This window comes from Biomphalaria glabrata, chromosome 10, assembly GCF_947242115.1.
Source record: "Biomphalaria glabrata chromosome 10, xgBioGlab47.1, whole genome shotgun sequence".
NCBI lineage: Eukaryota > Metazoa > Mollusca > Gastropoda > Planorbidae > Biomphalaria > Biomphalaria glabrata.
Genome location: NC_074720.1, coordinates 34,634,657 through 34,652,115, shown reverse-complemented (window position 1 = coordinate 34,652,115; position 17,459 = coordinate 34,634,657). Strand labels below are relative to the sequence as shown.

Sequence of the window (17,459 nt, the reverse complement as noted above, 5' to 3'; positions counted from 1 at the left end):
TCTGGGTAGTTCTATGCCATACAATGTTTTTCTTTTGTCATTTTTAAGCATACCAAATATGTTTTAGTAAACATCTCTACAACTTTACTATATAGTAGGGTATGGGCAACTGGGTGAGTCCGTATAGGTTTTAATATGTATTTTAGTAGGTTCCATTTGTGTGTGTATATATGTGTGTACCAAAATACCTAGAATGTTTTGTATGTAATCATCTATTAGACCTTGTGATCTATGAGACATATGGTGTAAAGCCCATCATCTGTTCAAACAGTTAACAAAGATGATATGTGGCCAGCACTATGACCAAACTTGACATTCTCCAACTAGTGGCAGGTAACCCTTTCGGTTATAAATCTGAAGTTGAAAGTTCCAATCTCTGCCAAGAAGTCAAGCGCTTTGTAACTCGGCCTCGACTTCCGTTAGAATATTCATTTTCTCTTAAATCTGTCAATAAACAATAATCGCTGACTATAAGAATTCAAAGAAAATAAAATGCATAGAGTGTCCGCAAGATATGAAACTCAAAGCTATGTAGCTATGGCTCAGTTTAAATCTGTTAGTATACTATTAAAATAAAATAGATATAGGAAGAAAATAGTTCTTTTTTAAATTGACATCTCATCATTTCATTTCTCCATCTGTTCCAGTCTAGGGCATAGGTCACCAACCTGCTTCCCCCAAGCGTCTCTGTTCTGGGTGAGTCTCTCCAATCGTCCCCACGTCTTGCGACCTCTTGTCCATCTGTTGGTCCTATGCGGGCTCAAAATTTCACCAATGATCCTATGGAAGAGACCTTGACTTTCCTTTTTTACAGGGTAACTGTGAGTGACAAGGAAGTCGAGCACGCGCTATAAATGTCCATACCAGTTTTTACAGCCTGTCACGTGATATCAACTACTCAACTTGCGCCATTAATTTTTTATTCACTAAAGAAACAACCTTTCGTACATTAATGAATGGAGAACATAAATTACGTCATCACTTTGGTGTGTCTCCACAAGGTGGCGCTTATTTGTAAAATTATGACGCCATTGCAAAATAAAATTGTATTTGCTACTAAAGCAGTAATGAACTAACAAGATAAACAGAAAAAAATGAATACATTTTTCAACCAGGTGCGGCTTTACGCTTAACGCGGCTGAAAGAAAAGAAATATTTGGTGGCCATTTTCCCTTCCGAATACAGTTGTATAGCATCATAGTCATGGCCTTAGCCTATATAGATTATGCTCACCTGACTTGAAGCAAGTGTAAAGTAGGTCTACCCTTCTGAGACCTTCAGATCTATGGGGCAGATGATATAAAGGTCATCTGTTTCTATGGGCAAGCGCAAAGACAAACGTCTTTTCTTTTCCCCAACTAATGTCAGGTACCCTATATAGTTGGGTAGACTTAGGGGCGCCCTAAAAATCCCGAAATTCAAAGTCTCAATCATCAACGGAATTCGAACCCAAGACCCCCCACTCCCCCAATTGGTTTGGAAGCCAAGAGCTTTACCACTCAGGAGCCAATATCCAATTTTATACTAAAGAGATTATATTACATTTTATAGACACACTTTCTATGGCCAATGCAAATTCTAACCTGAAATAAATCAACAGTACTACAATCGATCCTCGCTCACGCTTGATCTATCGCATGCCGACTGATATAATCAAACTCTGGTGATTTACACAGTGTAGGAATACCCAGGATTCTCTCGTAAGGCTCGACCGTATCTTACCTTGGGGGAAACAAGTGAGACCAACACCAATCATTATAGTAGGCTTAAGTCTGACCTGTGACGTGCGGGCGAGCTATTGGTCTCCACTGACCACAGGCTACCACGTCACAGGCCAGTGTTCAGGCCTACTATTGGTCTCGGTGTGGCTCGCAAACTGATGTGACAAAATGTCCAACTCATAGTGAACTCGAAGGTGGATGAAGAGCTTACCTTTCATTCATAGGCAGTGGAAGAAAGCCTTTCCTTTAGTCAAGAAACACATAGAGGACTTGTATAGCCTCATGCATTAACCATTGTTAGGAAAGGTCACTTGCCTATAGATAGCATAAAAGAAACATGCAGGTTTCTATATTCATAACACTAATACCCAAATCTTTTCACTTTGCTAGTTCGGTTATCTCAGAAGACGGGAGATTGAAGAACTACATTATGACACAAAACACAGTTGAGCACCATTTTATATTTCAGGTCTGGAGTTTTTTAGCATGTCGGTTGTGCAGACTATTTATCAGAGAGTTTATATCCTTAATTTTATGTATTAGTCTTGTAATTTATTTGTTTATTTCTTGTGTTTACAATGGACAACAACATTTGGGGAACGAATCTATGTTTATGTACACAGCACACGCTCAATATTTCTTTGCTTTAATTTGTGCAAACTGTTTTGTTATTGTTGCCTTGGTTTCAACTTGATCTATTTATGCATTTCATCATTTGGAGTTTTTTTCTATATGAAGATTATCTAAGATCTACTTCCAATATTTGCAGACTAAACTCGGTGTTTGATTTAGCCTCGTACTCAACAGACTTAAATCTGTTTAGTTCACCACCCAATATTTACTAACGAATAATATCTAGCATTTAGATTTTTTCTACCATTATTAAACGATAAAGAACTCAAAAAAAAAAAAGAAAAAGAAAAAGAAACTCTTTTTTTTAAAATAGAACCTATTGTTGCGTGACTGGCCCAGCGCTGGAGCAGACGTGACAATCAAAGGGAAATCAGTCATCGCTAATCGATATAGGGGAGGTCATCTACTCTCAGAGTCGTGCTGCGAACATTAGCGATCGCGTCATCGGATTAAAACACAGAATTTAAACCCAGCTTCCATAGACTGAAAGTTTTAGCACTGGAGTGGAACTCAAATAATAATTTCAACACTCACACACACACACACATGCAGGCATGAATTAAAAGGAATGACATTTCCAGCAGAAACAATGGATTGGTGCTGGCATTAAAGCAGCATTGTATATAAGAAGAAAGAACTATAGATCTACATTGTTTTGTTTGCTACACGCGTTACCAGACCTTATTGACCAAATGATAAAGTGCTTGACTACCGAACTGAAGAATTTCGTGTTGAAATCTTGAAGACTCCCATGTTGTATTTCGCATGAATGCACACCCAGCTCTAGTGGGTACTCGGCCGTTGTGCTGGAACTTTTACATGATTGATAATTAAACGATATCATGATATTGTAATAGGTCTAAGGAAGGCAACTCAACAAAGGACATGTTGTTCTGTTTCCAGGGCATCCCAAACACATAATAACAAAGTCTGTCTTAAGCACCGCTTCTTGGGCTGAACTCAGTTGCTTCCCTCCAATATCAACATTCCTTTCAAGTCTAGTCTCTAACAGTGTACGAACTAGGGCACACCTATTGCACCTAATGTGAATGGCTGTGCGCAACGCAGGGTTATAACATTATAACAATTGTAAACGTCTGTAAGTAAAAAAAAAAAAGTAAAGTTCCCCTTCCAGACATTGTGGTCTATAGGGCAGATGATGTAAAGGCCCGTTTCTGAGGCCTACGGTGGTCAGCACAACGACCAACCACCTTTACTTTTCCCCAACAAATGTCAGGTACCCATTAGAGCTGGGTGGACTCAGAGGCGCCCGAAGATCCCGAAATTAAAAATCCCAGTCTTCACCAGGATTCAAACACCGGTCCCCGGTTCGGAAGTCAAGCGCTTTACCGCTCAGCCACCGCGCCTTCAAACGCTAATTTCCTGAGAGAATGCTTTGGGCTTTGCTCTTTCCCGTTTGTCCCTGGTCCTAACACGTCCACATGTGATCAAATCTACTTTAGAACAAGCAGAAGAAAAAAAAAAGCGTATCCAAGGGAAAGAACCTCTAATTACTGCGATTTATCAGGAAATGGCAGAGTTCAGCTCCCTTTCTGCTAGATAAAACAAAATTAATTAATTAGTACTAAATGATTAACTAATTAGTTGATTTTTTTTTTGGATTGATTGGTGTATTGTCATCGACTATGAATAATTATGTAGTTTCAACTTGATCCGAGAATAAGACATGGGAGAAAAAAACATGTCAAAACGTTACAAGTGGATTAAATCCATATATACTACCACATCTTTCATTAAGTAGCATGTATTCCTCTTCTTTCGATATCAAAGTAATTTTTATTCATGTCTTGTCAGGTTCAACGAATAATTGTGCAAAGTTTCAACTTAATCCGAGAATGGGAAGTGGGAGAAAAAATATTTTTCAAACTTTTTACCTGACAGACAAAGTGAGTTGATATAAGCTTTGTAATAAATAAACAAAGAATTTCTAATATAAAAGTTTATGTTCCCAATGACGCACACAAAACATTAAGAGGGGAAAATGGAAGAACGTACGTACCAGAAACCTCCGAAAAAGAGGTTTAATTGAACTTGAACTACTTATCGTATCATTCTTCATCTTAGTAGTTTAATATCATAGACAAAAAAATTGATTTTATATACATTATATTATATACATTAGATGTATTTTTAAAAAGAGTTAATTTTGTAAAAAAAAAAAAAAAAAAAGTAAAAGTTCCTTTTCAGACCTTGGCATCTTTGGAATAAGAATTGAGTCATCTGTTATGGCCTGTTTTTATGGCCTGTTTTATGGCCGAATGTTGACGATGGTGTCACGTAGCCAGCACAACCACCTTTACTTTCCACAACTAATGTTAGGTATCAATTAGAGGTAGGTGGACTTAAGGGCTAAAATTGTTTTACAATTGTATTGCTAATTTAAGTAAGTTCTGTCCTACTAACATTTACTTTTTTACTATTACTTTTTTTTATTTTTATTTTTTTAGAGAAAAAAATCTATTAAGTATGCCTATAAGTGGAACGTAATTTAAAACAATAATTAAATAAGTAGTTTTACATAGTATCGCGATTTCGGTAGATATACAATTGAACCACGGAACACTTTAATGAGGGATCTATTTAAATATTTTTTTTACGAAAATGTTTTTTTTTTTCTTAAGTCTTTGAATAAGAGATTGACCCTTTAAAACAATAAGACCAATTAGATATTCATAATAAGACATCAATCAGGCCAGGTTCACATCTAACTTCACATTCACTTTCACCTGTCATTTGGTCTGCTGGACCGTTGGGGCACCACACAAGATTTGTCAACCTTCTTTCTCCATTCTTCTCTGTCATTTGCCTTTGATAGAATTTCTTTCTGATAATCTTTCTGAAAATATTGAAACCTGCTTTTTTACCTGCCTGGGTGGCCACTTTGAGTTTGTGTTTCCACAAAAAATGTCTTGTTAACCTTGTTAAAGTGATTCCTAGTCCCAGAATTAAAGCTTTGTGATTATCGTTGACGGATCTTCTTTATTTTAATTAATAGTTTGGTTTTGAATCTCCGGCATAGCGATTTCTTTGAGTGTTCAGTCATTGTATAAAATAGAAATCTACACTAAATTATAACCTTAAAAACGCATTGTCTGATCAACACAATCCTAGAGTAACATCAAGACATCTTCACATCTAGCACCCGAATACAAATGATCGTTACATTGATAAGAATTTTTTTGTTTTGTTTGTTTTGTTTTTTAACACTGTGTTTTACAAGTGAAGCAATGTTAGTCCAGTAAGTTACATTCAGTACATCTTTCAGTAACTTAGCTTTGTAGTCCACTAATCAAACATATAACAAAAAACCACGGTCCCAGCCTGGGATTTCCGTTGCCCCAGCATGTCACTACATGGCAGACGTTAATTGCTTGTAATGACAGGAACAAGGGCAATAATTCTTTCATCTCAAATTCGGTATTGACCTTATCGATTGCGTTTATCGTCGGCCAATATGATTGGATGAGCACAAAGTCGGCCTCGTTTTGGTCTGACGTCTGTTTAAACATTTGAGCCTTTAAAAAAATACACAACTCAGTAAACGAAACAAAAAAAAACTTTTAATTAAAAGAGGAACTTTGATTGATTGTAGGAGGACATCAAAAGAGGTCAAGGTGATGATTATGGCGGGAATGAGAAGACGTAAGAATTCATAGAACGTTGTGGACAGATTTGTAACGAATTTAAATCGTGGCAAATGTTTAGTTCAGGTCCACGCGGGATTTGGACAGTATATAATAGATGTCAAGATTTGAATTCTTATTATCATCTTAACATAGTAAATCCCACACAACTACCCCTTTGTAGATACTTTAAAGATACTGCGCCCACCCTTACGAAAACGTAAACCACGTCCTCTTTGAATGCCCCTTCCTAATCCACCTTAGGCAGACCCTACTACCACTACAGCCCAACATAACCAACACCCTAAACGGCAGTGCTGAACAACTGAAGAGAACAGCACGCTATTTTTCCTTGGCACAGTCTGCAAAAGAGTTCACAGCTCTGCAGCAAAAAGCTGGCTAGAAGAAGAACAAGAATGCCAAGCAGAAGCGTTACACAGTTGACATTAAGCTGGGTGCGGGGCTTTTGAGCCGAGAGGCACTGTCATTACGATGGTCCCAGTTTTAAATCCCTGACGACCACCGCTATTTCCTGCCTTCCTTAAGGACATTAGGACAACTTAAAAGAAAGGTCCAAAAGAGTGGGTGGATATAAGCTTTGTAAAAAAAAAAACGTGCTTTAACTTTTTGAACTTATCCGATACATGTCAAACAGCAAAGTCGAAATAATCTGTTAGTTACAAGATGGCAGCTATAGTTTTCTAGTGCAAGGGAAGATCAACAAAATCTCTTTCGTATTTAAAGTCTTCAGACTACGGCATGTCAAACTGAAACATGAATCGACATAAAAACAATGTCATGGCTGAAGGTCAAGTAGTGCGTATGAATACAATCACGATTGCATCAAACCACGTGAGTTAAAGTTGTTTAAAGAAAATAGTGATATGAAAAAAAAAAGAAAGTTCTTACAAAAGCCAAGATTCGTCTGTGATTTATATTCTAAGAATAATGTCTTTAGTTTGTTTTAAATTTCTGACGTGAAAACACAATCTTAAAAAAAAATTAGATAGTTTGGTACTTTGCGCATGGAAATAAATGGAGGTCACATTTATGTTGCTCTAGAACTTTTTTTTTCTTTTAAAGGATAATGTTGCCAACTCAGAAATATGAGTCTAATGAACATTAAAATAGATTCCCATGGTCATATGAAATTTTGAATAAGCTCTAGTAGTCGCATGAGCAAATAATCCTATTCAAATTGACACTAGATGGGTTGCCTTTTTTTTTGGGGGGGGGGGAGGTGCGATCGGGTAAATGGGAAAACAACATATCTGGTGAAAATCTGAGATGAAATTATGGGATAGACCTCAAAAAGCTCGTGAAGTAAATATCTCGTGATGCTCCAGGATGATAATTGAACGACTGTGTGTAGGATCTGTGGCTGAGTGGATTGAACCATTTGGCTACTTCTGTGGCTCGAATTCAAATCTCAATGTTGACTAAGAAATCTGATTCGAGATTTTACTCGTGCTCAGTTGTATAGCTAGGGATATAGGAGCCCGGGGGGGGGGGGGTGCAGGGTGACTTCTCTAGAGGCCCCTGCATTTTGACATTCGACATCATGTCATGAGATAATGTACTTAATATGTCTAAATTCCGATGGGTACAGTATATAAGTAAAATTAAAAACAAAAATAATCCTTAAGATTCTTTTATTGGATAATACCGATGTTTATTGGAGAGATAATGCACAAGTGGCAAATCTCAATTCGTATCGCTTCACGTCGTCATTTCTGTGCAGAAAAGGCATTTAGAACATCATCTATAGTCTAGAGCAATGCTTTTTTGTATTTTTGACTCCACATAATAGCAAGATTACAAGGCGGTGGCGTAATATTTCAATATCTAATGTGGTACTCTCAAATACGGACCCCTCCCACTCCAACCCTAGCTACGCCACTAATCAACTATAAACAGGTGCTGTTTTTTTATATTTCTGTAAAGTGACGCTGTCTACTTTCAATAGGTTATGATACCAGCCCTGTAGACGATGATACTATGAAGTACATATTGCTTAAATAACTCAAAACTAACGACACACTATCCAAAGCAGCCTATTTGCTTGTGAGGGCCTTTGCTGGAAGTTTATTCCTTTGGCTTTGTTACGAGTCCTTTATTATCTAGTGTCTTTGGAAGCGTACAGACCCAGCGGACTACGGTAAAGCGACTTTCAAATTCAAGGTCTCTAGTTTGGATGTGGCCGGGTAATATTTATAATAAGCATATAATGGAGTCCACAAATATCTAATATGGTTGATCACATGATCACAGAATCATATGAGTTTTAAATGACCTCTGTTTAATAGACCGCTTGATCTAACATTGAACCTTGACCTTGTCCTTTGAACAGAATGAAAGTACACGAATAACTTGCAAACAAGTTAACTCTTTTTTTTTAATTAATCAAACGATTTTACTAATCGAATAGTAAATTCATGCATTCACTGCGGAGCAGTCAAATAGTACTTAAAAGCAATCTCGTATGTTACCTAGATATCTAAACAATTAGACAAGATTAGATTCCCTTCATTGAGTGGAATTTTTTTTTAAAAAAAAGGGGGGGGGGTTGGAAGAAAATTGTATCAGGAGCAATACATCTTTCTCGTGAAGACCCACAACATAAGTGGGAGATTTTCATAAAATGGAGGCTAATCCATAAATAGCAAACTTTTAGGTGTAACCGGTGTACAGAATGTGAAAGTATTGATAACGTATACATTTGTGAGTTAACTAATTACTGTGTATTGTGGAATCTAATTAAAAAATCAAAATCTAGACAAATAGCAGGTTACGGTGGATGGGCTTCTGTATGAAATTCCTCTCCCATCGGTCACAATAGACATTTTTGTATGCTTATAAGATCAGTGTTATTGCTCATTCTTTATTAACTTTTTTTGTCATAGCTAGTCACGATTGAGTGCTAATTGCAGATAATGTATGAATACATTAAGAATAATTACAATAATATGACAGTATTGAAATGAGCTCGTGCCAGTGATACAAAAAACTGTGAGGCGGGAATAAAGCCAAAACAAACAATCGTGAGCAGATGATCATTTATTGATTGTCCTAGTGGTGGTTGAAAAGTCTAATACGAAGTTAAAACAATGGACCAAAAAGAACAAAAGTTCTTTGTTTATTGTTTGCTGTGTTGCTATGTTGGTGGCGCCATGTTGAATAATTAAAGTCTGCTTATTTGTTTCCAGTTGTCACCTCGGTGGCAGACGATAGAATAACGATTGGTTGATTGGGCAGATTCTTGGAATCTGTTGCCATTGCGTCATCGGAGAAGCTTCCGGTAGAATGTGCAATCATTTTGTGTTGGTGTACCTACGTAGTATGATTTTGTCGCCAGCAATTAACTATTGATACATTTATGTTTTATGAAACAATTTTTTTTAAATAGTTTAATAAAGAAAAAAAAAATACTTTTGTTACACATTTTCTTTATTATACATCATATAGAGCGACATTTTGCTCTTAATAACTAATGAATGTTTGATTTTTTTTTAAAGGAACATTTTTATATGTATAGGTGGGTGGGTGGATGGATGATGGATGGATGGATAGATAGATAGTAAGATAGATAGATAGATAGACAAACAGACAGACAGACAGACAGACAAACAGGCAGACAGACAGACAGACAGACAGATAGATAGATAGATAGATAGATAGATAGATAGATAGATAGATAGATAGATAGATAGATAGATAGATAGATAGATAGAATGCTCTGTCTCTTTCCATCTGTTATTGTGTAATCTGTTCTCTCGGGTAACTCAGTTGACCTCGTTCGTCATTTCAGGTACTTCAGATTCACTCTCATCCCTCACTATTTTCTAACAATCGATCTCTAAAAAAAAAATCAATCATCGTTCTTTAAACAAACAAGAAACCGGCAGTTTATTCAAAACGTGAAAACAATGCGATGCTCTATCCTTTCTCAATACAGTGGTGCCAACACTTGCAATAGCCTCAAACATGTCTCTCAGTTCTCTCAAGCCTCAAGGCAGTAGGTCCTCTATGGTTGATAGTATCCCCGAGTAGCATGCAATGTTTGGTCTATGCTATTCTCAAACTGTTGAAGTCTATGCTGATCACCCAAGAACAAATACATAGAAATACACAACTTGAAAAAAAAAGTATATACTTTGCACAATTTTTTTTTCGCCTATTTTATATTATCAACCTAAAGAAAAGAAATAAAACTAATAAAACCGATACTTAAAATCGATACCTGACTTTATTTCAAGTTCAGTTATTGATCAAATCTCATTGCAGACTATCAACTCTCCAGTTTCTCAACCAAAACAAAAAAAAGCAATCAACTTTCAGCCAGCATGGTAACGCATAATAAAGAATCAATGTAGCTTTGTTTACTTTGAAAGAGAAAGGTCGAGAGATGGAGAGAGAGAGAGAGAGAAAGAGGGATTTTAAAAAAAAGGTCTTTCCATTAACCCAAATCAATCTTAAAGAACAATTAGAGTAAAAAAATGACTACAAGAACAGGTCGTCTTGTGAACTAGCCACTAATCTTGGACAGGATTGAGACTTGAGCAGGAGATTAACTGTTCTAATATTTTAATTCTATGAAGGCCGATAGTGTATTCTATTGCCATATTACAAAGAAGAAGCAGACAGAGAAAGCGATGGGAGGACAACATAAAAGAATGGACGGGCCTGCCATTGAAAGAGGTTCTAAGGCAAAAGACAGAGATGTATGGAGAAAGACTGTCGACGAATCTTGCATGACGCCCCAACGGCCCAACACACTAAGGGATAGGTATAGGTAAAGGTAATGATGTATTCTCGTGCATATGGAAATCCCATGACTAAGAAGTGTATAAGTACTTAGAGAATATTGAAGCTATTAGCTTGAGGTCATGTAACTGTTGAGTTGTTAGATATAACTTTCTTTTAACATACATATAACTGTCTAGTGACATTCCTATAACTTCCCTTGTTTGTCTGTCTAGCTTCTTATTTCAAAACAAACAAAAAAAATACTTTACAAAAAAAAAAAGCTTATTGGAAGTGTTTGGATTAGCTATCTAATTACATTTGTAATAGATCTAGACAGACTACAATTAATCTGTGTGATCAGAAATAGTTTAAGTGTTTTTGTTTAGCACTTTTAGCTTTCTCAATGCGCTATGATCCTATCACTTATCTGGACAAGTTGGGATAATGGATATCTGGGGGGATTTTACCGTATTCGTTTTTTAAAAACATTCACTTAAAAAAAAGAGGGAGGGAGACCTGAATTCGAACTTATGCTTTAATCCTCCTTAAGTCGACATACTAATCACTCTGCTAGTTGGGAGTTTATGAAAACAGAAGATTTTGTATAGTTATGTACTTTGTTTCAAACTTACTTTTAAACGGCGACTTCTAAAGGGGACTAATTCAGTTTATACCACTACTTCAGTCAAGTACAATTTCTTGACTCTCTCCTTCCACTGTCTCTCTCAGTCTTCCTCTCTTCCTTTCTTCCTGAATATCTCCTCCTTCTGTCTCTCTCTCTATGTTTCTTTCGTCGGTTTCTCTCTCTGTCTCTCTGAATCTCTCTCACCCTCTCTTCCCACCTCTCTCTCTCTCTTGTTCTTTCTCTCTTCTCTCTGAGTCTCAGTCTCACTATTTCTCTCTCTCTCTCTCTCTCTCTCTCTCTCTCTCTCTGTGATGCTCTCTCTCTTCCTCTCCTATTTCTCATTCTCTCTGAATCTCTTTCTGTGTGTCTCTTTTTCTTGCTCTCTCTCTCTCTTTGATTCACTGTGTGAGATGTTCTACTTCCTAATGTTAGTTGTTTTTGTACGTTTGTTTGTTTGTTTGTTAGTTTGTTTGTTTGTCTTTGTGTTTGTCTTTGACAATAAAATTTCATTCTCAATAAAAACTCGATAAGTAATCAAATTCCCATCGATCACCGTCCCCATGACAACGTGTGATTGTATTCTTTTTAAGCTCTAGCCAGACACTTCATAAATGCTGGACAAAGAAACAAAAAAAAAAAGTCCACCTTTCTCTTTCTTCTTGACCTGACTCAGGAAGTAAGAGTATCGAGCGGTCAATATAATCTATACTTAATATCGGAGTCAGCAACTTTTTTATATCTTTTTTTTTTATTTCTTTTTTGTGAGTTTGACAATTCAGGCCTGGGAAGTTTGAAATGTGAGTCTAAAAATATTGAACCAGTGGAGCATGGAAGAAAGGTTGGCAGACGATGTTAATCTGATGTATGCAAGTTGATATCGAGAGAAAAAAAAATTAAAGTGGATTATGTAAGGTCTCTATACAATCTAATTTACCCATGTACACGCTTTAATCACTCACCAGCCATGGTCTTTTGCAAATGATTAGACATATCCCAGTCTCTAGTCAGTGAAGATCATATCTCGATCTCATATAATGCAATTAATTAGCATCACCCCAGACTTTCATTAATCTAGGTCTTCATTAATTAATGAAGTCTTTCATTAATCAAGGTCTTCTGTAATTAATTAGACTTAATTCACTCTTTCATCAAGGTCTTCTGTAATTAATTAGACTTAATCCAGTCTTTCATCAAGGTCTTCAGTAATTAATTCCCAATCTTTCATTAATCAAGGTCTTCAGTAATTATTCAGACTTTTCATATGAGGCCTTAAACATTTCTGTACAATATATTTTACAATGTTTATAATGGAAGTTACTTTTTTATAAAATGAATTTTTTTTTTGCCCATTGTGAAGTCAACTATGCATTCTGAACTTAAATAATACAAGGTTACAAATAATAATAATAATAATAATCTTTATTATCCGTAAGGAAATTTGTCTTACAATTTGTGCATTACACCAAACAAAAAACATTATAACTATAAGAAACCAAAATGTACATTCACACCAGACTCACTCATAATTTACACGTGACAAAGTTTATACCAGATTATTCCTATTTAATGATTTGATTGCCAGGGGAACAAAAGAGTGTTTGTGTCTGTTTGTCTTTGCTATCGGTGTCTTGTATCTCTTTTGTGATTTTACACTCACAAAATCCTGACACAAAGGGTGATTCTTTATTTCGAGGAAACACAAACTTAAAATCGGCCCCCGAAGTGGTCCACCCAGGCAGGCTTCAATATTTTCAGAAAGAACATCCAAATGAAATTATATCAAAGACAAATGAGAGATAAGAATGGAGAAAGAAGGTTGACAGATCTTGTGTAGTGCCCCAATGGTGCTGCAGATCAAAGGATAGGTGCAAGTGAATGCAAAGTTAGATGTGAACCTGGCCTAATTGGTTCCCCTTTCAGACCTTGTGGTCTATAGGGCACATGATGTAAAGTTCATCTGTTTTTGTGGCCTACGGTTAACGACCAACCGCCTTTACTTTTCCCCAACTAATGTCAGGTACCCATTAGAGCTGGGTAGACTCAGAGGCGCCCAAGGATTCCGAAGTTGAAAATTCCAGTCTTCACCAGGATTCGAACCCGGGACCCTCGGTTCGGAAGCTAAGCGCTTTACCGAGCCTCTCCTGGTCTTTACATAATGTAATTGTCTTGAAAAGGCTTAATCTTTTTTTTTTTAAGGAAACCTCAGAATTTGCGCTATTCAGTTTTAGCTTTATCATCATAGGAATCCTTGGGCCTTAGGCCTCTTTTCTTTGCCTCTTTTTTTGGGGCTTTATGGGCCTCTTTTATGGGCCATCTTGCCTCTTTTGTGGGCTTTTTTTTTTAATGTTTTTATTTGTGAGTTATCATAATTCACAAGCATTAAATCATAAACAATTAAAAAGTGATTAACCTAAAAATATAATAATAGTAATAGAAATATTAATTAATATCAAAGACAAAAAATATGGAACGCTTCACGAATTTGCCTGGCCATGCTAATCTTCTCTGTATCGTTACAATTTTATTATATCTTATATTCCAATTTTCATCAGTCGTATGTCATGAAAAATATATTCAAGAAAATGAAGTTTATAAGATTACTATTTGTTTTAAATTAGGTCTAACTTATAATGCATACTAATTAGCTTTTTCTCTTTAAAAAACTGCTTGCATAACTGATTTTAAAAATTAGATTTTTCGCTTTCAGGAAAAAAAAAGTAGCCGTTGCATCAGAACTTTGAATGGTCTAAAATATTGTGATGTCGGATTTTCAATATCTTTTCTAGTTTACGAGATCTAAACGGGACGGACGGACAGACGGACAGACATTTCGCACAAAACTAATAGCGTCTTTTCCCCTTTCGGGGGCCGCTAAAAATGAAGGAAAGCCTAATTGTTCACCTCAAACTTTCTTTTTCTTATTGATAGACAGTGATATCAGTTAAGTATGCCACGGAGTATTTAAAAATTTATAATAAAATGCAATAATTCTATAAGATAATAATCAGCCTCTAGCAATTTCCCTTCATTAGAGCGTTTATATTTTAGATCAGTGTTTCCCAAACACTTTTTACTTAACGGAACACTTTGCACTTTCTGAGTATTTAGCAGAAAACTTTGCTTTTTATTAAGAGAGGTTAATTCACGTGGTTACCTATTTGTTTATTATTCCAGTAGTTCGTGGAACACCTAACCAGGCCTCGCGGAACACAAGGGTTACGCGGAACACAGTTTGGGAAACACTGTTTTAGATAGACATCTCAATTCATGTGTTGGTTTCTCTTCAATATTTGAGTTCTTCCGTTTAGACTGTATTATGTTTTACATGGTATTGAATATTTATTTTAGATCATGTCTTTGAGTTCTCTTAGAATGAATGTGTTCACGGCTATTAGGACCGACGCTTGCAATAATATGGCAATATATTAAGACATAGCAATAAAACAATGTTGAGGTATGTTTTCAATACTTTGTTCTGGTAGCTTTGATGTACTAGTAATTGAATCAATATCCAGGCCTGTATAATTGGTGCAAAATATGCAGATCGCAACTTTGTTTGCTTAGTCATGTTACATACTGCACTAGTCCTTTGACTTCAGAATCGAAGACATTGCATTAGAAATTTTAAATTCTCGAAAACTAATTTAAAAAAAAACATCAAAACGTTTGTCAGTGTCTGTCTGGTAAGAAGTTTGTAGCTTATATGTTATTTCTTTCACACCTAATCTCGGACCAAGATGAAATTTTGCAGTGCCGTCTCTTTTACCTGACAAAACAAGAATCACTTCTTTTTTTTAAATTACCAAATTAGTTAACTATTTATTTGTAATTAATTATTTTGTTTGGTATTGAACAAAGGAAAGAAATTCTACTTGACTGATGTGGGTGGTATAAGTTGGATTGGTTTCCTTTATACTTTGCTTTAAAGTTAAAACTAACAATAGATAACTATAAAACCTTTTATTTTCAAAAAGCACTTCTCCAGTACAGTGGTTAGTATGTTGACTTCATGAGGTTTTAGTAGGTTAAAGCCCTCGAGTTCAAATCCAGGTCGTTCATTATTTTTGTATTATTTTGTTATAAATACATTCCAAAAGCGATCATGGTAATACACCCCCTACTATCTCCCTCCCTCCCCACCCCTTTCCCGGGCAAGTGATAGGATCATACTGAGAAAGCTTAGCCTAAATGCATGACATTGCGCTAAACAAGAGCAATTGGTACATATATCTATAATCGCACAGATTAATTACTGTTAGTCTGTATTTAATGTGCTTTCAATAAGTTAAGAACCATTTCTCAGGCTAACTCTGTGTTTATTGAAACGTGGTTAGGTTGTTTTTTTTTTTTAATTCGCTATCAGCTGTTTAAGGGAGTAAACAAAATCCTTACATGATTGCTCATATTGATTAGTTTTGCCAGGATCGAAGTGATGTTGGAAGGGAGGCCTGGGGGGGGGGCAGAAAAAAAGGGGGAAGGGGGGATAATGGACAGAGCATGTCAGCACGTGTTAGTTCATGGTTTAGCCCAGTGCGCATGTCTGTTGGACAGGTTAGCAGACAAAGATCGTGAACCGCTTGAATGTTGGCGACCTGGCGGCAAGGAGGGAGATAAGCAGTTCGTACAATCAATAATAATGAACAGAAGAGCATTACAAGACACTTTCCTGAAGGAGCCTGGAAGATTTAGAGTACAAAGTTCACTCGTCACAACCCTTCGAAGAAGAGTACATAGTCCACTGGTCTGTACCCTTCAAAGAAGACTACATGGTCCACTGGTCTGAAAATTATGAAGAAAAGTGCTTATCTTATCTTTTCTTATAAAAAAAACAGACAGGAGATGATTACGTCCTACACATGTCCCTAGGTCAATCTGGTCACGCATCAATGACTTAAACTCTGCCAAGTTATTGTTTTTTTTTTCTGGCTGACTCAGGCAACCCATTCCATGCTCCAATAGCTCTAGTCCAGATACAACAAACTTATTCAGAGCAAATATTAGTTCCGTATCCAAGATAACATAAGATAATGATATTGGTTCAAACAAAGGGAAATTCAGTTTGGCTACAATTATCCACCGCAGCATTACTATTATAACAAAAACAATATATATACAAACACGAACAACAGCGATTTAGTAAATTTGTTGACTTTTCATTTTTCCCATCCCCAGTTATTGAAAAGTTAGTTTATATCAAATTTAAAAGCGCCATCAACCATCGCCAAAACTTTGTTACAAGTTCCGCATAGTTCTCAACATTTATTGTACAGAAGCGCTATGATGAAAACCACTGAAATAAAATAGAAAATCATGATAGGATTGGTAGATGTGTTTAAATTAAGCCCTTACGATGTTTAGCATTTCTGACCCATTGTCTCCGACCTCAAAATGAATAATTGTCTCAGACATAATTATATCGCCGTTTAGAAGACATGGAGGCGCGGTGGCTGAGAGGTAAAGCGCTTGGCTTCCCGGGGTCCCGGGTTCGAATCCTGGTGATCCTGATTTTTTTAATTTCGGGATCATTGGGCGCCTCTACCCAGCCTTAATGGGTACCTGGCATTATTGGGGAAAAGTAAAGGCTGTTGGTGGTTGTGCTGGCCACATGACACCCTCGTTAACCGAAGGCCACAGAAACAGATGACCTGTACATCATTTGCCCTATAGACCAAAAGGACTGAAATGGGAAGTGGACTATTAGAGGACATATTAAGTGTAAATGATGGCCAAGTTGAGGTATGGCTTTGCCTACTACGTGGTCCGAGGTTCTGGTACCATCGCTTTATGACCAGATGGACAAGAACAGACGAGTCAGGGTAACACATGGTAGAGTCTTAAGTCTTCAATCATTAGTCTACATAAGATGATGGCTTATCTCGTCGTAATCGTTGCTTTCAAACCGGCATCAGGCAGAACAGATTTGACTCTTGAGTGGCAGTGGCAACTCCGGTCTACATATATCCCGTTTTGAAGACTGACACTATAAGCTAAACAATATCAAGGACCATGGGCGTAGCCAGGGGGGGTTCTTGGGGTTCAAACCCCCCCCCCCCCCGAAATGAAATCCCCCCCCTGGGGGGGGGATCGGAA

General features: G+C 36.7%; 1 pseudogene; it reads right to left on the bottom strand.

The window, feature by feature from the left end:
• Positions 1-13,827: 13,827 nt before the first annotated feature.
• LOC129928892 (U6 spliceosomal RNA) lies at positions 13,828-13,921 on the bottom strand (annotated as a pseudogene).
• Positions 13,922-17,459: the final 3,538 nt, after the last annotated feature.